Source organism: Salminus brasiliensis, chromosome 12 (genome assembly GCF_030463535.1).
Source record: "Salminus brasiliensis chromosome 12, fSalBra1.hap2, whole genome shotgun sequence".
Classification (NCBI taxonomy): domain Eukaryota; kingdom Metazoa; phylum Chordata; class Actinopteri; order Characiformes; family Bryconidae; genus Salminus; species Salminus brasiliensis.
The window spans coordinates 20576985-20601346 of record NC_132889.1 but is presented as its reverse complement, the minus strand read 5'-3'; positions in this window follow the sequence as shown (position 1 = coordinate 20601346).

Genomic DNA, 24362 nt, shown 5'->3' with positions numbered 1-24362 from the left:
AGCCACGCACAGCTGCACATGGACTGACAGCCAGCCAACCAGCCTGGCAGGCAGAGTTGCAGATGGACAGTGTGAGTTGCAGAACAAATACAGAGCAATCGATTTATAGACAGACAGTTGCAGACAGAGAATCCGACAGTTTCACATAGACAGACAGACAGAGTTGCAGCCAGTCTAAACAGAATGAATTGCAGATAAACAGGCAGCCAGAAAAAGGGGTACATGGACAGCCAGAGATGCAGAGGGACATACACACAGCCAAACACAGATGCAGATAAACAGTTGTGAAAACAGCCAGGGAGAACTGCACATGAAGACAGCCAGCCAGAGTTTGCAGAGTTTTAGATGGAGACAGACAGAGATGCACACGGACAGCCAGTCCAGCCACAGAATTACACATGGAAAGAAAGCCAGCCAGCCACAAAGTTGCATGTGGACATGCAGACAGCGCCACACATAGTTGTAGACAGACACAGTTTAAAATAGACAACCACCCAGTCAACCAGTTGCAGATGAAAGGATAGACAGCCAGTCAGAGTTGAAGCCAGAATCTAAACCAAACGAACTGCAGATTTATAAAAAGCTAGAGAGTCTAGACAGTCACAAAGTGGCAGACGGATTGTCACACAGTTGCACATGGATTGATAGCCAGGGTTGCTGAAAGAGCCTTAGCAGAACAAATTGCAGAGTTTCAGATGGAGACAGACCGTGATGCAGCCAGTGCGCCAGCCTGAGTCGCACACGGACAGCCAGTCCAGTCACAGAATTACACATTGAAAGAAAGCAAGCCAGCCAGCCACAAAGTTGCAGTTACAGTGTTTAAAGACACTGTTTAAAACGGACAGCCACCCACTCAACCAGTTGCAGATGGAGACATAGCCAGTCTGAAACTGCAGATTTATAAACAACCAGAGTGTTGTAGATGAACAGACAGCCAGAGTTGCAGATCGACATACACACTGCAGTCAGAAACAGTCACACAGTCAGAAGGACAGCCAGTCATCAGTTGCACATGGTTAGACAGCAAGCCACTGAATTGCACATGCATGGACATGCACATAGTGGCAGACGGATCACACAGTTTCACATGGATATACAGCCAGCCATCAGAGCTCAAACAGAACAAATTGTAGATTAATAGACAGACAAAGAGTGTTGATGGACAGACAAGCCAGAGAGTGTTAAAGGACATACACACAGCCAAATATAGTTGCAGTCGCACACTCAGAAAGACAGCCCCACATAGCCAGATGAAGCCTTTCTTTGCAGAAGGGGATCGGACGTCAAACCGGCATCCAGCAGCGAACTGTGAGGATTCGGCTGAACGGCTTGCTCCCTCTTCAGTAGGTGGACATGGGGCTAGAGATGACTGTCCTGGCAGCTGTCTTCTTCCACATGGTGTCCACCATATTTCATGAGTAAACAAAGGGGTTAGTAAGTTATTAACATAAAATAATGTAAAGTAACACACAGCAGATAACAAAAGGATTAAAACTGGCTAAGAAACAAGCCAATGCTAATATTAAAGAAAAAGAAATAACTAGGAGCAACATGATAGCTAGCAAACAGCAGGTGGGCAAGTTAAGACCACCTGCATATCACCGGAGATAGATAGACAAGAAAAAACACACTAAACTGAGTTAACATGGCTGTGCCTATCATCACCCCCTGTACTTATTTCTCCACTTTATAGACAGACAGTTCCAGAATTAGACAGTTTCACATAGACAGCCAAACAGCGTTGCATATGGACTGACAGCAAGTCAGAGCTGCAGCAAGCCTAAACAGAATGAATTGCAGATGAACAGGCAGCCAGAGAAAGTTGTCGACAGCTAGCCAGAGATGCACATTGAAAGAAAGTTAGCCACTAAATTGCACACGCATATGGACATGCAGACACACACACAGTTGCAGCCAGATTGTCAGACACTATTGCAGATGAATGACTATCCATCTGCTACTTTGACTGGTTGTAGACAGTTTCACATGGATAGACAGCGTTGCACATGGACAGGAAGCCAAAGTTGGTGCCAGAGCCTTAGCAGAACAAACTGCAGAGTTTTAGCTGGAGAGAGACAATGATGTAGAACGGTAAGAAGCCAGTCAGCCAGCCAGAGAATTACACATGGAAAGAATGCCAGCCAGCCACAAAGTTGCACATGGACATGCAGACCGCACCACACACAGTTGCAGACAGACAGCCACCCAGTCAACCAGTTGCAGATGGTCAGTCAGTCAGAGTTGAAGCCAGAGTCTAAACAGAACGACAGACAGCCAGAGTTGCAGATTGACATACACACTGCCAAACAGTCAGAAACAGTCACACAGTCAGAAAGACAGACAGCCATTGCACATGACAGACCATGGTTAGCCCGATCCCTCTTCAGGGATAGGAGTCAGGGAGTCATGAAACCCTGTGTGGCAAAGAAGAAAGTTAATACATGTACAGAAACTGAATGATCACCTACCTGTTACACAGTTGCAAACAAATTGTCAGCCTCACACAGATGCAGATGTACACACAGACAGAAGCAGATGGATAGTTATCCAGTCAGTTAGCCAGACAGCCAGAGTCAGGGAGTCATGAGGACCTGTGTGGCAAAAAAGAAAGTTAATACAGGTATTGAAACTGAACAATCACCTACCTGCTACGCAGTTGCGTATGCATAGTCAACATCACAGTTGCAGATGGACACAGATAGAGAAGCAGATGGATAGTTAGCCAGAGTCAGGGAGTCATGTGGACCTGTGTGGTAAAGAAGATGTTAATACATGTTAATACATGTATTAAAACTGAATGATTACCTACCTGTTTCACAGTTGCAAACAAATTGTCAGCCTCACACAGATGCAGATGGACACACAGACAGAAGCAGATGGATAGTTAGCCAGACAGTTAGCCAGTCGGCCAGAGTAAGGGAGTCATGAGGACCTGTGTGGAAAAAAAAAAAAGTTAATACATGTATAGAAACTGAATGATCACCTACCTGCTACACAGTTGCGTATGCATAGTCAACATCACAGTAGCAGATGGACAAAGACAGAAGTAGATGTACAGTTAGCCAGACAGCCAGAGCCAGTGAGTCATGAGGACCTGTTTGGCAAAAAAAAAAAAAGTTAATACATGTATTGAAACTGAATGACCACCTACCTGTTACACAGTTGAAAACAAATTGTCAGCCTCTCACAGACGCAGATGGACATGCAGATGGATAGACCATCGTTAGCTCGACCCATATTCAGGGATAGGAGTCAGGGAGTCATCAGGACCTGTGTGGCAATAAAAGAAAGTTAATACATGTATAGAATCCAGTGCAGGGATGAGAGAATAAGACAGATGTGGTCACAATTTCAAGCTGAACAGTCAAGCCGCTGCATTCTTAACTTATTTAATGACCCTGAGCTTATTTAATGATTTGTATAAACTTCCTACCAAAGCGGCATTACATTAATCCAATCTTGGTTATAAATCTGTATAAATTTAATAGAGTATGTGACTTAGCGCTTTTGTGTTCTATTCTTTTTTTTATTTTTTTATACATTTTACATTTTCCTTTGACTTGTTGCATAAATTCAATATCACCGGAACTTACCTGGAAGTATTCGGCTGTGTGCTTGTAGTGAATCGTCCTTTGCATCTGCTTGAAGCCACACTACCACATCACAGCCAGCCAGAGCTGCAGGTGGACAGACTGCAAGCTACAGACTTGTAGATGGGTAAAACAGAACGAGTTGCAGATGGACAGTATAAGAACTACAGAGCTGCAAATTTAAAGACAGACACAGTTGCAGACAGTCAGAGATGCAGAAGGATAGAAAGGCAGCCAACCACAAAGATGCACATGGATAAACAGCCAGAGCAGCACACATCCACAGAAATGCAGACGCATAGTCAGAAAGACAGCCATCATTGCACCAAACAGCCAGCCAAACACAGATGCAGAGGAATTCTCATAAAGACGGATCGTCAGTTTCACATGGATAGAAAGCCAGTCAGAGTAGCTGCCAGAGTCCAAACAGAATAAACTGCAGATTTATAGACATCCAGGGTGTGTTGATGGACAGATTTGCAGAGGAACATACACACAGTTCAACATGTATGCAGATGCAGTCAGAAAGACTGCCCGAGTTGCACATGACCAAGCAGACAGCCAGTTGCAGATGAAAAGACAAGCAGAGTTTTAAATGGAGAAACAGTCAGAGATGCAAAAGAACAGGCAGCCAACCAGATATACCAGCGAGCGCTGCACATGGACATGTATGCATGGACATACAGCCACATATGGCCGGCCAGAATTGCACATGGACTGACAACCAGCCAGCCAGAGTTGCAGATGGACAGTGTGATGCAGTCCTGATAGCTGACCCCTCACCCCTTAGATCCCTAGAGTGGGTCTTTTAGGAGCCGGCAGGATCCAGAGTTAACCTATAAAGGGGAGAAAGAAAAAAAAAAAAGAAAAAAAAAAAAAAAAAACCCACACCAGTAACATTAGGATACGGCAATTAATTACATGTAGCTTAACTTACCAGTATACATCAACAAGTCCATGTAATCAAGATTGCACAGTTATTTCAGGATGTGATGACCACCCCTATAGTGGACACTTGGTTCACTCCAGGCTAAGCAAAGGATGAGCACCTGGCTTAGAAGGACTGTGTAGAAAGAATAGTGGGTTAGTTGGTGCAGATTAAACTGAAATCATGGTAGATGTGAGGCTTTGCAGCCCTCAGAGGAAGGCCACTGAGGTCTTATTATGTAAAGAGTGTGACTTGGCTCTTTTGTGTTCCGTTTTCACTTTGTCTTTACTTTCCTTTGACTTTTTTTGCACAAATTCTATTAATATCACTGGAAAGTTCCTGGAAGTATTCAGCTGTGTCCTTCTGGTAAAGCCACACTACCACATCACAGAGACAGACAGCCAGAGCCGCAGATGGACAGACAGCAAGCTACAGTCTTTTAGACAGGTTAAACAGAACAAGTTGCAAATAGACTACAGAATAAATACAGCAGCAGATTTATAGACAGACAGTTGCAGTTGGAGAATCAGACAGTTTCACATAGACAGACAGCCGGACAGCGTTGCATATGGACTGACAGCCAGTCAGAGAAGGATGTAGAGGAACATACACACAGCCAAACACAGTTGCAGATGCATAGTCGTGAAAACAGCCAGCCAGCCAGAACTGTACACTGAAAAGCAGCCAGTCACAGAGTTGCACACAAAGTTAACCACTGAATTTCACAAGCATAAGGACATGCAGACAGCCACACAGTTGCAGATAGACACAACCAGCCAGAGCTGCATATGGACAGCCAGTCCAGCCAACAGCAGATGGACAGACAGCGAGCTATAGACTTGTAGATGGGTAAAATAAAACGAGTTGCAAATGAAGAGAAAAACAACCACAGAGCTGCAGACAGACATTTAGAGTTGCAGAAGGACAGACAGCCAGCATTGCAGAGAGTCTAAACAGAATGAATAACAGATTTATAGCCAGAGATGCAGAAGTTCAGAAAGCCATCCAGCCACAGAGATGCACATGGATAAACGGCCACAGAGGCACACAGCCACAGAGATGCAGACGCATAGTCCGAAAAACACCAATCATTCAGCAATCAACCAAAACACAGTTGCAGACAGATTATCATACAGTTGCAGACAGATTCAGTTTCACATGTATAGACAGCCAGTCAGAATTGCTGCCAAATTTAAAACAGAATGTATTGCAGTGTTGATGCCAGACAGAGTTACAAAGGGACATACACACAGTCAAACATGGTTGCAGACGCATAGTCAGAAGTTGCACATGCACTTTCACATAGACAGACAGCTTTGCATATGGACTGACAGCCAGTCAGAGTTGCAGCCAGTCTAAACAGAATGAAGTGCAGATGAACAGGCAGCCAGAAAAAGGTGTACATGGACAGCCAGAGTTGCAGATGCATAGTCAGAAAAACAGCCAGCCAGCAAACCAGAACTGCACATGAAGACAGCCAGCCACAGAGTTATACACTGAAAGAAAGTTAGCCACTGAATTGCACACGCATATGGACATGCAGAAAATGCAGAGAACAAATTGCAGAGATTTAGATGGAGACAGACAGTGATGCAGAATGGTGAGCAGCCAGCCAGAGTTGCACACGGACAGCCAGACCAGCCACAGAATTACACACGGAAAGAAAGCCAGCCACAAAGTTGCATGTGGGTATGCAGACAGCGCCACACATAGTTGTAGACAGACACAGTTTAAAAGAGACAACCACCCAGTCAACCAGTTGCAGATGAATGGATAGACAACCAGTCAGAGTTGAAGCCAGAATCTAAACCAAACGAACTGCAGATTTATAAACAGCTAGAGAGTCACACAGTGGCAGACGGATTGTCACACAGTTGCACATGGATTGATAGCCAGGGTTGCTGAAAGAGCCTTAGCAGAACAAATTGCAGAGTTTCAGAAGGAGAGACAGACAGTGATGCAGCCAGTGCGCCAGCCAGAGTCACACACGGACAGCCAGTCCAGTCACAGAATTACACATTGAAAGAAAGCAAGCCAGCCAGCCACAAAGTTGCACAGTCACAGTGTTTAAAGACACGGTTTAAAACGGACAGCCACCCACTCAACCAGTTGCAGATGGAGAAATAGCCAGTCAGTTGTTTCCAGAGTCTAAACAAACTGCAGATTTATAAACAACCAGAGTGTTGTAGATGAACAGACAGCCAGAGTTGCAGATCGACATACACACTGCAGTCAGAAACAGTCACACAGTCAGAAGGATAGCCAGCCATCAGTTGCACATGGTTAGACGGCAAGCCACTGAATTGCACATGCATGGACATGCACATAGTGGCAGACGGATCATACAGTTTCACATGGATATACAGCCAGCCATCAAACAGAGTTTGAACAGAACTAATTGTAGATTTATAGACAGTGTTGGACAGACAAGCCAGAGAGTGTTGACGGACATACACACAGCCAAATATAGTTGCAGACGCACAGTCAGAAAGACAGCCCCACATAGCACAGATGAGGCCTTTCTTTGCAGAAGGGGATCGGACGTCAAACTTGCAGCCAGCAGTGGAGCGTGAAGAGTCGGCTGAACGGCTTGCTCCCTCTTCAGTAGGTGGACATGGGGCTAGAGATGACAGTCCTGGCAGCTGTCTTCTTCCACAAGGTGTCTGGAAGCATCCACCATATTCCATCAGTAAACAAAGGGGTTAGTAAGTTATTAATGCAAAATAATGTAAAATAACACAGCAGATAACAAAAGGATCAAAACTGGCTAAGAAACAAGCCAATGCTAATATCAAAGAAAAAGAAATAACTAGGAGTAACAAGCAACATGATAGCTAGCAAACAGCAGGGGGGCAAATGAAGACCACCTGCATATCACCTGGGAAAGATGGACAATAAAAAACACACTAAACTCAGTTAACATGGCTGTGCCTAATATCACCCCCTGTACTTATTTCACCACTTTCCCCGGTGGTATTTCCTCATATTTCCAAGACTAGGAGAAGCTGCATTTGAAGGAACAAATATCATACAACAGAACTAGCATTACAGTATTACATCTGTACATATTAATAACCAGCTTTCAGAGTCTACTCAGAAAACGTTGGTAAACTAAACATTAGCGGAGTTAATCCAAGCACGATTTCACTCGAATTTGGGAAGCTTATATTAGAAAAATATTAGAACAATTGTGTACTGCTCACTAGCGCTTGAACAGGGCTTTAATTGTCTGTGGTCACTCCCTTATTTACATGTAGACCCATTAACCCATTCCCAATCACACTGTAACAATCACGGCTTTGTAGCTCATCCTCAGCTAAAAGAGAAAGAGTGAGAAGAGAACCATTCAGTAAGGAGTTATTTGGTTTACTACACTACAAACCCCCCAAACCCAATCAAAAACCTAACAAACAAACATCCACCAGTTCTTTTAAATGGCACATACCTGAAGTCCATAGGGAGAGTCCAAAACAGTCTGGAGTCAGACAGCAAACAAACAAAAACAAACGAGAATCCCTCTGAAAAAGAACAGTATTATGAATCTGAACACACACACACACACACACACACACGTTAAATGACTTACCTGCCAACTATCTAATTTACTAAGCATGAACGACGGACCCAAGGCAGTCTTTTTCCAAAAGGTGTCCAGATGTGTGCGGCAGTGCTCCTTCAGGGCCTCGCTGCGTCAGGTGGAGAACGATGATGCTGAAGGAATCACGCTGCCGAAGCACCAATGGAAGCCTGGCGACGTTCAGGACATGGGCACCTAGAAAACAGGAGACCGTGGCATTACTCTTTGGGCCCAAAATTTAAGTGTTTTACAGTAGAAACTCCAACAATGAGAACACAACGGAGACGACTACTCTGGTATTTTGAAGACCATGTTGGAGGCGTCCCGGACTGCCTCTGGCCTCGTCTTCCATCTGTGGAGTTTGTCTCTATAATAGCAACTAGATCTGCCATTCAAGCAGGACGAGCTCCATGCAGAGCGTCTGGAGATCTTATTCCTCCGCGGTCGCCATGTTCCTCGAGAGTGTAAACACAGAGACAGAAATGCAAACGTCAGTTAGTGAGAAAAAGTACTGTACAGTAACACAGGTAGCAGATGGCACAGGGATTACAAGACAAATAAGACAAAGCTAATATTAAGTCTATGAAGTAGGGACAGTTGCTCGACTCTCTGGGTTCAATTACATCACAAGCTTTCAAAGCAGAACTGCATCAAAACAGCAATTTGAAGTCTCGCTCAAAATACCACCTGATCCTATAGATCCAGTGTGCAAAAGAGGGTTGTAGATACACACTCTGGTGAGAGCCATCCAACTCGTTAAAAGAACTGGTGGATGTTTATGTTCTGTTGTGTTTTCAGAGGGTTTGTGGTGCAGTAAACAAAATAACACTTAGTGGATGATTCTCTCTGCATTCCTTTCTTTTTAGTTTCAAGATGACTTACAAAGCTGTAACTGTTACAACATGTACAAGACCTGATCCAAGTTGGACAGTCAGTAAATTGTCACTGTTCATTTGGCTCAGACAAGTACAACACTGGACTGCAGTCAAGCATGTAATGAGATACTTAAAGGCTTCAACTGATCATGGACTGTGTTACCAGAAGAGTGGGGAGAAACTGAAACTTGAACACAGTGATGCCGATTCAGCAACAAATACAGACGACAGACGAAGCACAACAGACTCCAGTTTTAATCCAACTAAAGACAGTTCTCTTACTCTCTGCTCGGTCTACATGTAAAGGAGAATATATGGCACTGTCTGCAATTATATAGGAAAGCTTGCACCTCACACACCTCACAAATGCCATGAACAGTGATCACCAATATGCACCTGCAAACAATACTGGAAGACAGCCAAGAAGCAATTGCACATCCACATTGGACACCACTCCATTCGACCAGTGATCCATGAGTATAAAATAACTGATCACTGACCCACAGCAGATATGGTTATGAGAAAGGGAATCTTTGTAGGGTACGACAAGAACAGTCCATCATACCTAGTCTACTATCCAGACACAGAGAAAGTCCTTAAGCACAGGCTTGGGGGAATTTTTTAACGGAGTGTGTTACAGAACACCAAACCCAGACTGACCAGTCAATGGCAGCTGATTATTTCCATAAGGAGAGATGTGTACAAGGTTCAAGAATTCAACCTGATGTTTAAGATGGCGTTCGAACAGTGGGAGACAGACGTAGCACAAATCATCCAAAGAGAAATAGGACAGCACCTCAGTATTTAGCTGACTGTGTCAGATATTAAAGACCAGATAATCACAGATACTGACTTTTGTTTTGGGTTGATGCAGCACAGAATGACCTTCAGCTCCAGATAGACGTTACAACAGCGGGATTTAAAGGAAAGACAAATACAGGTGAAAAGGTTGTCTGTAAACTGAATAAGTCACTGTATACTCTCAAACAGTCTGGAAGAACCTGTAACATGATTATCCAGACGAAAATGGCTTTACACAGAACCCAGCTGACCATTGTGTCTACAAACACCCTGAAAACAGGAGGATGATACTGATAATCTGGGTTGATCATCATTGCCGCCAAAGACAATGACTTACTCATGGAGGTGAAAAAGAGGTCAACAACATTCAAGATGCAGAATCTAGGAACACAGATCCATTTTCTAGGTACTGATTTTGATCAAAGTCAAGGAGCAGTAAAGAGGTTATGGTTCGAATACTCATCGCAAGTTTTTCATGGATCCATTTTTTTATATATTCAGCCAAGTTGTGTGTAGGTTTTATTCCTAACAATTAACTTGCTCCCCATATGGATATTGGGATAAACTTTACACACAGAGGACTCAGTGGGACAAAGGCAGCATTCCTGAATAGAACTAAAACCAAGGACTTCCCTGGTTAAGACTTTTTCACATAGAAAAAACAAACAGGATTCATAAACTGTCTTCAGAAAGAAGGACATCTGAAGTACAAACACCTCAGTGAGAGCTATCCAACGCCTCTGTTTCAGTTGTTCCAATGGACACCAAGTACAAAAGAACCATTGAAAGAACTGGTGGATGTTTGTATTCTTTGTGTTGTCAGCTTGAAGCACACAGTGATGCAGATTTGGCATCAAATGCAGAAGACAAGCAAAACACAACAGTCTCCAGTTTAAGTCTAACTAAAGACGGCCCTCTTACTCTCTGCTTGGTCTACATGTGAAGCAGAATATATGGAACTGGCTGCAACTTCTTAGGAAAGCTTACACCTCACACAGCTACTAAACGCCATGGACAGTGATCACCAATAAGCATCTGTAAAAATATTGGAAGACAACAATCAAGCAATTGCTCTTTCAAAGAACCCTGTATGTCGATAAAGATGGGAAGGTGTATGTCCCAGCATATGACCCTGTCTTGTGAAATTTTGAACCAAAGGGAGGTCCCATATAAAAAGGTCCCTTTATTTCACAATCAACAAAAAACAAACCGAAAGCAAACTTGGCAGAACGCTTTCAGTTTCGCATGAGACTTGCCGTTACTCCACCACTCACTGGATCGGGAGAGCCCTTTCGCTCCTGGTAAGAGACAGCCGTCTCAGCAAACCGCCGAGCTGGACCTGCAGTTCCACTCAGCCGACTCTCACCAGAAAAAAGGGGGTCCCGTCTCTTATATCTTTTAACAAAATGAGGAACTATGCGTGGGCGAGAGTGGGGGCCAACAGCTCCCGCCAGGCACAGCCTTCCACTATCACTTGTACATTCCAGTGGTTTCGCAACTGCATCCTCATGAAAAACAAGTTATATAATTGATTATATAAACGTGAGTTTGCAACATAACATAACCTGTAACTTGATGTAATAATATAAAAGACCTGTATTAACATATTACCAATACATTATGACCAGCAAGCATACCTTTAATATAAAGTGAACATGGACGCATTATATCCTTATATTCCGATATGAAGACCAAATTAGCATGGCTCCGCAGTGCACTTGCACCACTTCATAACGCTTTTCATAGTACAAACACCCTTGCAGCCTAGCCAAAGGAGTAGGCCTTTCCTTAGTGGTTACATCCCATAACCAAACAGTAAGTTGTTCATATGATACAGTGTACACTAATTGGATGGAGTGCACCCTAGGCCGGCACCTAGGTATCAGCAGGGCAGAATTCATTCTTATTACAGACCCTTACAAACATGACAGATAGAAGCTAGACTCAAAATGAGAAAGGGAATCTTTGTAGGGTATGAAAAGAACAGTCCATCATACCTAGTCTACCATCAAGACACAGAGAAAGTCCTTAAACACAGACTGGTGAAATTTCATAGTGTTACAAAACACCAAACCCAGACTGAACAGGTAATGGCAGCCAATTATTTCCATGGGGAGAGATGTGTACCCCCCTTGCAAACAGCTAACAGTGTTGATCAGATTCCAGATTCAGATTACACACTATTCAAAGAGATAAAGCACCTCAGTATTTAGCTGACGGTGTCAGATATAAAAGACCAGACACTGATCAATACTGACTACTGTTACAGGGTCTGTAATGTACCACAGAGCTTCAAAGAGGAGTTCAACAAAATCACAGTTTTGAGTTGATGCAGATGAACAGCACACCATGACCTTCAGCTCCACCAGATGGACGCTACAACAGCCTACTTGAATGCTTTAATTAATGGTGAGATGTATATGGAGCAACCAGAGGGATTTGAAGGGAAATCAAATACAGGTGAAAAGGTTTTCTGTAAACTGAATAAGTCACTGTATGCTCTCAAACAGTCTGGAAGAACCTGGAACAACATGTTGCCTGATTATCCAGATGAAAATGGCTTTACACAGAAGCTAGATGACCACTGGATCTAAAACAAACCCCCTGAAGACAGGGTTAGATGTTCCTTCATGAAGTACAGTAAGCTAGCTGTGATGCTGTTGGTTATCATGATCACAGGTGTGTATTTATTGTCTCAGGAACAGACTGGCTCTTTTACGAGTGTGTTGCTACAGTCTCTGTACATAAAGGCTCTATATAACATGACATTGAGGTCAGAAGTCCATCATGAACGCTAAAAGCCTCAACTTCCAGAGGGAGCAATTCTATGTCCCCACCAATGTGAAAATCCCTCCTAGGCCCTTGATTCAGAGCTCTGTATTCACTAGGTTTTGATCAAGTTTCACAGAGACATCGTGAACTAAGGAGCTCATCAGTCAGAACTTCACTGACCGTGACTTCTTTAGGGGCCAGAGATCCTATATTTAACAGCCCAGATTCAATACAGGAGCTGCTTGTACTTGGAAAGCTGAATGAATCTGGATCAATTCTAATAAAGTTGATAAAGAGGATTTTCTGATGTTACGATTATAAATCACGCGGGGACACAGACACAGTCTCCATACTGCAGGGTTTGTCTGAAACACTGAGTGACACTGATATATTACTTTAATACAAGCAGAGAAATCACAGAATTAATGCTGATAAAATGGAGGAAATCTTAAACTAACCTGACTGGTGGGACTGGGAAGGGCCAATCAGTCCTGGCGTAGCAGCTTCTCGATGTTCCCGGAGAGAACGACGGACCCCAGGCCGCTCGGGTGAACCTCTCTGCGGAAGAGGACCTGCCGCTCCCCAAAGATCTCCTGTCCGGCAGCCAGCAGTGGAGCACGAAGAGCCGGTAAACGCTCTCTTACTCGTCGGTAGGTGAGCAGGGGGCCGAAGACGATGATCCAGGAGTCTGTCTTTTTCCAAACGGAGCCGAAGCCGCCACGCTGCCGCCGAGAGGAAGCCGCCACGCTGCCGCCGAGAGGGAGCCGCCACGCTGCCGCCGAGAGGGAGCCGCCACGCTGCCGCCGAGAGGGAGCCGCCACGCTGCCGCCGAGAGGACGCCGCCACGCTGCCGCCGAGAGGACGCCGCCACGCTGCCGCCGAGAGGACGCCGCCACGCTGCCGCCGAGAGGGAGCCGCCACGCTGCCGCCGAAAGGAGCCAACTACCGACGTCCAGGACACGGGCACCCGGAAAACAGGAGACCGTGGCGTTGCTCTTTGGCTCCGATACTCTGAAGTGTTTTACAGTCTCCAACAATGAGAGCACCGCCCTGAGGAGCTGTACTCGGAGCCGGAGCAGGTGAAGGAGAAGGTGAAGAGCTGTGGTGGTGGAGGAGCCGTCGACTTTTCCGACCACGCCGACGCCCCCAGACCCTCTCCGGTGCGGGAGTGGATGTGACGAACCTCGGGGTCTTCCGCTCCGGTAGCGCTGGAACTGAGACCGCCGCGTTGGAGACGTCGCGGGCTGCCTCTGGCCTCGTCTTCCGTCGGTGGAACTCGGACTGCCGGTCCAGCTGGACGAGCTCCAAGCTGAGCGTCTGGAGAGCTCGTTCCTCCGCGGTCTCCATGTTCCTCTCTGAGTCGACTCACGTCTCGAACAGCGGTTCAGAGTCTCGCTCAAAATACCGGAGATCACGTGATCCGAACCGAAGCTTCGTTACGTCACTTCCCGTCCCGCTGTAGATCCGAGCGCAACGAGCTGAATATAAACTGAAATATGTACTTAAATAAAATATTAATGTATAAAATGAGTGAATTTGGTTGACTTTCATTTTAAGAGAAAACTAAACATGAACATAGTTTTTATTTGAACATCAGGTGTTGTTTCCAAACCGACAAAAGAGATAAAAGTCCTTGACAAACCTCCGTATTCGAGGGTTTTTAACTGGAGACGACGTGAAATTACCTCTAATAAAACATTAAAAGGAACAATAAGGACTAAATGACAGCAATCGTTTAAAATGTCTCCCGCAGTCCAATTTCCAAACACTGGAGAGAGGGGTCTGCCCCGCCCCCTCAACCCCAGACCCGCAGCTCGAGCGGGTTGCCAGGTTGAGGACACTGAACCTGCAGGAACGAGCGCGAGACGAGATCAATAACTTTTACAATCACAAGCGACGACGAGTCATATTCTGTAAGATGATCAGTAAATATACTCGCTTGATCTGTTTTTATTGTCTGTTCATTATAAACCAGCTCATGAGGATTTTATACAACTCTGTCAACTGTTAGCGAGCTAGATGCAGCGCTGCCGGCTTTATCCAGAGCCAAGCTCGTTCTCCTGAACACAAAAGCCCACTGCTCCTAAAATCCACTCTGGAGCTGGAATTACTCATTTACACATCCTGACAACATACTGCTCAGTTTAACAGATCATATACACACTTTTCTCCGAGTAGTAGCTGCTGTAGACCTCAGTTATGAAGGACCCTCACTGGAGCTTCACCACACAAACCTTCTGGACGCAGGAACATCATCAGGGCTTCCAGCTCTTCAGCTTTCATTGATCACCAGCTCCCTCCATTTCATGTAGTTACTGTTACACATTACTTTATTTCACATTGTCTTTACCCTGATTTACCTTTATAACATTGCTGTTTGTTGTTCAAATAAAGTCAAATTATTAATGAACAAAGCTGCTGTAACAACAAAGTATGACTTATGAGTTGATGAAAAAGACCAGATGAAAATGAACCATTTTATTAAACAGTTGTGTGCATTTCCTATTTACAGAGTAATAAGGGTTTATAAGGGTAAGTAACAAAATGGTAATCAGATTGTTTAAAATGGTTATGATCAACATGATTTACAGAATTGATAAGTGAACATTTCATATTATATCATTAATAAAACCAGAAATGCTGAGATCAGTATACAAACTCCAATCAGTGCAACAACCTTATTATAAAAATAATGCAAAACAAGGTATAGCAACAGATATGAATAAATATAGTACAGAAAAATATATCAAATGGACTTTAAAGGGACGTGAGAGATGTGCAGCTCTTCCTCCAGTGGGAACTGCTGCTCATTAGTCTGTCTGGAACGCTGCACTGTGGAGAAGAACTGAAGTTATTACACTAAAAATGGAGTTATTGTTTTGTGGGCTAGTTCTTCAGCACAGTGTGATGTAGAAAAGAAAGGATGGTTTATAGCTGTGGAGCATACGGTCAAGCCTGGGTTTGCCTGAGTTCCTCTATGGTTGGTGCCGGGACAGGTAGAAGCAGGCCAAACCTTCTGGGGTCATCAGGGTGAAGCGACCTTAGTCTGGGTCTTCCCCTGCAGTCATGAAGCAGCAGCTGTAAGAATCAAATTATAACAAACTGTTTACAAAGACGAGGAGCATTTTCCTCATCTGGACTGTCATCACCTTTTCCTTTTCTTCCTGATCATCTGTTCCCCAATCAGAACTGTGAAATGTGAGATGAGTAAATACTAGGAATCACACTACAAGTACATTTACTTCTACATTACTACTCAAACAATAATCACAACTTCCTGAGCTCACTGATCTCATCTTCATTCATGTTCAGGTTTTGGTGGTCTTGGACTCTCCTATTCTGAAGACAATATGATAAAGAATTACACACTGTCAGCATAGGTGTGGACTGCAGCTACTATTTTCTCTGGGTCATGTTTAGTAATAAACTATAGTCACCTCTTCTCCAAAGCTTCAGAGACATCCATGCTGCTCTCCAGAGCTTCAGTCCCTTCTTCTAGAAGTGGTAGATCTTCTCTATAGAGATCAAATTGTTCTGTTTGTGAAAATGTAGACCACCAATAATACTGTACTTCTGTACTGATATTAGGATCTATAATTCACAATGTGGTCTGAAATCATATTAGTTCAGATCCTGAATACTGACCGGTCTGAAAGTGCTCCACTTGATGGACACCCAATACTGGACAGGGGCATCAAATGCTGCTTCTTCTACTGCCTCTTACTAGGGGTGGAGGTGCTTGAACATTCAAAGCTAAAAAGAAAATCCCATAATCAACTTATTTACACAGAAAAGTGAAGATCATTTCACCACAATATCAAACCTGAGTGATCTCTACTAAAAAGGCCTTTATGGACTCTATTAGATACGACGGATAAACAGCTAACGTCTGATAGACACTGTGCACACGATTAAAACATTATTTTCAACCATTCTGAACAAACGAGCACAATTTAAACGAGGAAATAAACAATAAGATGTAGATGTGATTATATAATACACTTCAATCAAGAACTAACATTAAAAACACAGTAAAACATTAGAAACACCAAGTTATCTGACTGCACTGATGAAATGCAGAAAGTCCAGGTAGGATGAAATTATGGGCGAACCGCCAATCACAGAAATGTTCCTCAACCTAAAAAGCCTCGGCATTCGTCTAAAAAGCTCCATGAGCAGAGACGGAGTAAAAGCAGAGGAAATATTGGCGATGCGTTTGCATTAATATTGAGCTGGCAGCTCTAGTCTGGAGCACTTTAGCTACCTAGCTCTCTCAAACACGCGCTGCCTTCATAACCCAGCTGCACTCGGACCACTGGGGAGAAATGAAGCCCTCCAATGTTTAAAGCACTGAAAAAGCCCATCTCTACTAGTGGCTGTAAGAAATGATCTAGATGAGGTTAGCTAAACTTAGCTGAAGCTCAGTGCTCACCTGTTCAGGAGAAAATCAGCCAGTTCGGTCCGTTTTGAGTCCTTCTGGGCTCTAAGCTGTCTCCATCTATCAAACGCATCTCCAGTATTTCCTCTGCTTTTACTCCGTCTCTGGTCATGGAGCTTTTTAGACGAATGCCGAGGCTTTTTAGGTTGTGGAACATCTAATGATCCAGGTCCAGGTCGCTTCCTCGCCTCCATGGCTGCAGCACGCTGTGTTTCCTTGCTGTTGTTTTTCCAGATCTGGCAACCCGGGGTGTGGCAGTAGGACTGGGGGAGTTTAGAAGTCGTCAGCCCTTAAACTCAGGTCTCTAAATGAGTTTAATGAAGTGGACATTTGGAGTCAGATGAACTTCACACTGTGAGGTATGGCTGTGTCTAACAGTCCGACTGTGTGTCTCTGTATTAATGCGCCACAGGAGGAACGCTTTTTTAGGAGACAACAAATGAGTAATATATTGATCCTTTCTGGTAAAATACATCATCTTACAGATATTCCACAAACAATACTAATTAATAATATAGAGAACTCTAAGTGATTTTAGATGGTATAATAAAAGCTTTTTAGCTAGATTATCTCTCTAGGTTAGCTGATGTGTTTTAGTGAATGTGTAGCTGCTGTTAACTGTGAAGTGAGCTAGATAACTAGTTACTGAACCTAACGCAGCTCACTAATATCACATGTGCTTGTAAGCTCTGCTACTTTTGTGAGCTAAAAGTAAGATATGGGACTTTTTCTAGGACAGCCTGGAAACGTTCACTACATATCTGGATAAATCTCCCTCAGATATCAGTTATGGAGAAACTGGAAGTAATATCAGCGGCTACTTTACAAGATAAATATTATTAAAGTTAAAATGTGCTGCTGCCCGTTACTGTAAATAGTGTGGTGGTAAATGACTGTGGTATTTTTTTAATATTCAAAGTTGTGCAGGTGTGTATATCATATTTTACTAAAATGAATATACATGCTAATGCTTACAGTAAACCTATTTTTGCATGATAATTGTTTTTCTGTCTTATGATTAATATGAATTAAATATTCTTCGCTGCCGATTAGTGAGGAACACCGTGACCAACATGGTGTCCATCATCAGAGCAAGTGATACTGAATTTATGTTTCCCTCGAAAAATGAGGTCCAGGCCATGGCAAAGCGGCTTGTGGAGTATTATCCAATGCTTCGTGATAACACAGTGAACTGCACACACACTTGGGTAAGTGTTTGTACCATTTGTAAACCAACTTTTCATTAATGTCACATAAGCCAGTTTTAAGTTCCAGTGATGGAAAACCCCATCCATGATCAATCATGAAAACTAAACTATAAGTTCATATTTATAGAACTATTGGATCAAGTGTAAATGTGTGCTAAAGTGTTTATTATTTTGATTTAGTGCTGAGCAGTAAAAACGACTGAAAAACTTTTTGGTCATTCTTTTTCATTTTATTTTTTCATTTTATTTTATTTCAACAGATCAAAAATTAAAGATTGATGATTATTTCATTTTCATTTCATATTCTAACTTCCATAGAACATAAAAAACTAATTATATATTTGCCCTCGGCTTTCTCAAAAGAGGCTCGGACACGGATTTCTGTAGAAGTTGCTTGTGAAAAAAAGGCTTAAACTTAATATATAATCAAACTTGACTTGATAAGCGGTCAAGAAGCCGTTACTGGCTAAAGGAAATATCTTAATGGTTGTATTGACTGGAGAGTAAATCAGTAAAAGGTGATCTCTGACTTACACAGTACTGCACCGGCTCATTACTGTTCACTAACAGCTAATAAACAGCTCATGTTTATTCATGTGCTTCCAGTGTTGATGATTTCAGATGCTTCAATAATTGTTAATATTGTTAATCTGAAGTTTTTCTTAATTGATATTAACAATAATAGCAATGGTAATATTTACATATTTAATGTGATGAGACAATTAGCCTCGTTAAAGGTGCACGTATTTGTCACTGTACAGTGTACAGCGAAATGTGTCCTCCACATTTAACCCATCTGGTAGTGAACACACACTCACATGCACACATGTGTTAGGGGCAGTGAGTACACACACACACCCAGAGCGGTGGGCAGCCAACTCCAGCGCCCTGGGAGCAGAGAGGGTAAAGGGCCTTGCTCAAGGGCCCAACAGTGGCAGCTTGCCGAGCCCGGGAATCGAACCCACAACCCTGTTATCGATATCCTGGCGCTCTAACCGCTGAGCCACCACTGCCCATACTAAGTGAGGAAATGATCGTTGGCTTCTTCTCAGTCTATGACTGGAGCTGCTGCTGCAGGTATGATATCTGACCTGTAGGTGGCGCTGCTGTGTCGCTTTTCTTCATTAATCTGTGTAATCTCTGTGAAACTGTGAGCAGGCAGCATGTACCGTCAGCCACCAGCAGGGGGCTCGGCCAGCAAAGAATGAAAGCTGGTGGGGTTGGAGCAAAGAACTCCAAGCCCCAGAATCCCCAGCTGTAATCAACGCTGACCAGACCCACCTGTGTGGCACAGTATAAATACACCCAGCCAAACACAATTCCCCGTCGCACCTTTGTAGAGGGGTGAACAGTGAAGAGAAGCTGAAGTGAAAAGTGTTTGAGTTGTTGTCTTTTGTTTGAGTAAACATTTCAACTGTTTTTTCCTTTGTTTGAATTCCTGACGTTTTCTATGTTGCTTATGATCAGTGTTTATACTGCCACCTCTCACAGCTGTGACGGCGCAGTGGAAGTACACTGGGCTCCTATTACCAGGGTTGAGAGTTCAAGCTCAACTTGTGTCTTCAGCTACTTGTGTCTCTTTACCCTGAACTGTCTCCGTTTTGTTGTGCTAATAACCACAGTATGAGGAGGCCTGGAGAAAATGACCTTAACGTGGTTTCAGACTGACCTAAAGTGACCTTCACCTTTACAAGTTCCATAATGAGTGGAAACAGTCCTCATTTCCCAACGAGAATCCAGATCCAGATCAAAGGATAAGGAGTTAAAACACACTGACTTCCTAAACCATTTTTAAACTTCATTAACATGAAGGAAAACACCAGAAAAAGACAGATGTGGACAACATGTGGAAAAAGACAAAGATATAGAATTTAATCTGAAATATGATAAATGACAATTTCCTGAATTTCATTTTAAAATCTAGATTTTAGAAACTATGAACTGAAACTCCATCACAGCATTTGAGGATCATTAATACGCAACATTATGGGCTGTTTAATTTAGACGTCTAATAGACTGTTGTGTCTAAATGATCAACTCCAGCATATATTAAATATAACAGCAGTTTTAAAATGCAGTTTATTAGTTCTTATCTCCTGATCTCCAGAACCCTCACCTCACTTGGCCTTGGAGAGACGATCTCCCTGCACCCTCCCATGAGCCTCTGCAAGGTCTAGGCCACAGAGAGCAGCTAGAGAGTTAATTTCTTTAGTTCCAGTGCATTTAAACATACACTTCAAGTGAGGATTCTACAGATTTATCAATTCTTCTGTTTACAGACCGTCATTCTCCCTTTTCATGACTGTCATGAACACAACTACATTTTTCACATATTTTTTGTTTAGAGATCTGGTTCTTCTCCTCCCACCTTCAACCTTGGAGTCGATTTCCAAGTATTTTAAAGCTTACTTTAGAGGTTTTCCAAAATCATCAGTTAATAGATGCTCTAAATTCAGTTCAGGATGAGATTAGAGAGAGGATATAACAAACACAGGATAAGGAGTAAAGATAAATTTGCCACAGCAGTGTAAGTAAATGTGTTCCCCTTTTACTCCCATATTGAATTATATATATATATAAAAAACCTCTAATCAGAATTAGTGAACAGTTCAGGTTTAATTTTCTTCTACAAAATCTGGCATACAAGAGTAAAAAAGTAGTGCTGGTAAGAGTCTTGAACGTGAGAACAGCTCAGCCAGTTTGGATGCAGCACTGTTTTGAACACAGAAACTCACAAGAGACATCGGTATGATTGACCAACAAAACATTAGGTGCTGCATTGTCCTTGTGTGTGAAAAGGATAGGAACCAGATTCCTGGGGGCCTGAAAGGAGGTCAAGGGTGCACAATGTTCTGGGCCATTTTACTCAGAAAGTGTTCTAAATAGTCCAGAGTTCAATCCTGTTCTGGGTGCATTCCCAGCCTCCAAATCCACTTCTGTTCCACCACAACTGAAACAAAGCGTCCTGGGTCAGATCTTGTAGGTGGTGGGAAGCGAGCAATACAATCAGTGCAATGCGGTTGGTTAAAGGGTGCTGAGTCAGGAATTCTCCTGTCACAGTCTTTGTCCTTCAGAGCTAAATGTTTAAGTGTGGCGTGTCAGCGTCATCGCAGGCAGCCAAGGCGGCGCTAGGCTCACACCTTAGGCTGTGTTGTCAACGTAGGATGGAGTCAGGATGACTGTTTGCCAGCTGTTGCCATTGACTCTTCAGATGGTCATATCTGATCACATGCACCTTAAAATCCCAACAATGAAAATGTCACTCAGGTCATTTGAAGTAAGAGAACTGTACAGAATACACTGATTATTGATCAAGTGCATACAGTAGAAGTTACATACAGTCAAGCTGGAAAGTCTGCACACCCCTTCTCCATGCTTTATGTTATAGACTTATTCTACACTAGACTGAATTCTACACAATTGTACACAATGACAACGTGAAAGCAGGGTTTTAGACATTTGTGGTAATAAAAATAAATAATAATAATGTTAAATCTCATATGTACGCAAGTTAAAAAGAAAACCCTGAAAGGAACCTGAAAGGAAGACTCAAAAAGGTAACCCATCCTCCTAAAAATAGGGGGATTTACAGTGGGACAAGGCTGACCCAGAGGGTAGGTACCAGCACTCAACCACGAATGGACTCACGTCAGCAGCGAGCAGCTCAGCACGAGGAGAAAGGAGAAAATTAAGAAAGGGATTTAGGAGTTTGAGTGGACTGGTGTACAACCTGTAAACGTAGACTAGAAAGACAATCAGAACCTGTAATCAGAGCAGTACAGAACAGTGTTAGTATGAAAACAGACTAGAACAGCATGATTAGAATACTAAAAGTGTGTCCAGAACAGAAACAGGACGTTTATTCCAGAGTTGGAGGCTTAAGAAGAGAAAGCTCTTCCCCCAGAGTTGTTTCTTCTGAAGTGGGGAAACTGATAGTAGTCCAGAATAATGCAAAAGAAATGTACGTTACCGGTTGTAGGGTTTAAGAAGTTCTCCAAGATGCTGTGGGGACAAACAATCAAGAGACTCAAGTCAGAAGGAGTATTCTATAATCAACGAGGAATCCAGAGCAGGGATGAGAGAATAAGACTGATGTGGTCACAGTTTTAAGCTCTAGTGAGCGGTCAAGCCGCTGCATTCTGAACTTATTTAATGACCCTGAGCTTATTTCATGATTTGCATAAACTTCCTACCAGAGTGGCATTACATTAATTCAATCTTGAGTTTATAAATCCTTATAAATGTAATACATATCCTTTAAATATTCTTTTCATTTAAAAAATACTTTATGACATTAACAATACTGTAATTGCGTGTGTCAGTGACACCAGCAGATGGACAGCTTTGTATATACATTTTCCTTTGACTTGTTGCATAAATTCAATATCACTACAACTTATCTGGAAGTATTCGGCTGTGTCCTTGTGGTGAAGCGTCCTTCGCATCTGCTTGAAGCCACACTGCCACATCACTGCCAGAGCTACAGACTTGTGGACGGGTAAACTAGAACGAGTTGCAAATAGACAGACAGTCAGACAGCATTGCAGCCAGAGTGAGTCTAAACAGAATGAATTGCAGATTCATAGCCAGAAAGGTACAGCATTGCACATGGATAGGAAGCCAGAGTCACACGGACAGCCAGTTCAGCCACAGAATTACACATGGAAAGAAAGCCAGCCAGCTACAAAGTTGCACATGGACATGCAGACAGCGCCACACACAGTTGCAGACAGACACAATTTAAAATAGACAGCCTCCCAGTCAACCAGTTGCAGATGGTCAGTCAGTCAGAGTTGAAGCCAGAGTCTAAACAGAACGATTTGCAGATTTACAAACAGCCAGTGTTGTAGATGGACAGACAGCCAGAGTTGCAGAGATTGACATACACACTGCCAAACAGTCAGAAACAGTCTCACAGTCAGAAAGACAGACAGCCATTGCACATGGTTAGACCACTAACACTGCACTGAACTGCACATGCATGGATCGTCAGACACAGTTGCAGATGGATACAGCCAGCCAGAGTTGCAGACAGAACAAATTGCAGATTTATAGACAGCCAAAGAGTGCTGGACATCAACACAGCCAAATATAGTTGCAGATGCACAGTCAGAAAGACAGCCAGCCACAGAGTTGCAGGTGGATTGAGAGAAAGAGACTAGGCAAAACCTAAACCTAAAGTCCTTTTCAGTATCTGAAGCAGGTATGCTTTGGAGCTGGTGCACCATTCATTAACACAAACAGCTGTGGTTCGGGAGTGTGGTGCAAGCTATATCATCTGTTACATAAATCAAATCTTTAGGGTTAGTTGATGGGGAGATTTTAGGCCTTCTTTGCAAAGAGAGCTACGTCTAAAAGTTGGACAGACGGACACACAAAGTTGCAGATGGACAAAGAAGAAGAAGGATAGACAGAAATGATAATAGATAAAATAAATAGATAAAAAGAATTAGCTTACAATAGATTGTGTCCTAATTTCCATATCTGGCAACCCGGGGTGTGGCAGTAGGACTGGGGGGTGGGGGAGTGGGGCAATGGGGCGGGATAGGAAGCTACAGCACAACCAGAGATCCGCTCCGTACCTGACCCCTCAAAGACCACCATACAGGTAGAAGCACTGCGGTCAAGAAACGCTGGAGCTGAAACCTGTATGTTTCTTTAATATCTGGAGACACATCCTGATCATTTTATCAGTTAGTACAGAAAATGTAACACTTAATGACCTTTAACTGATCAAATGGAGGTTTGTGATTTCTACTAGAGTTTAGAAGTCGTCAGCCCTTAAACTCAGGTCTCTAAATGAGTTTAATGAAGTGGACATTTGGAGTCAGATGAACTTCACACTGTGAGGTATGGCTGTGTCTAACAGTCCGACTGTGTGTGTAAGGGGTAGCTCTAGGGCAAGGCCTCCTCCTGCCACCAGGGGGAGGCCCCGAGTCACCCCAGCCAGTGATTGAGCCCAATTCCCTACACCTGGGCAGTAGGCTATATAGGCACACAGATCCAGTTGCCCCACTGCTGGATCTTTTGATTCTGGTGGTGTGTGTATCTGTGTGCCTGTGTAGTCTCGAGGTGAAGGCTGAGTGTGTGTCACTCCCCTTCGTGTGTGTCCCTCCCGAGTCTGTTTCCCGGTGTCTGTGAAGTGTGTGTGTCTGTGTGTGTGTGTGCGTGTA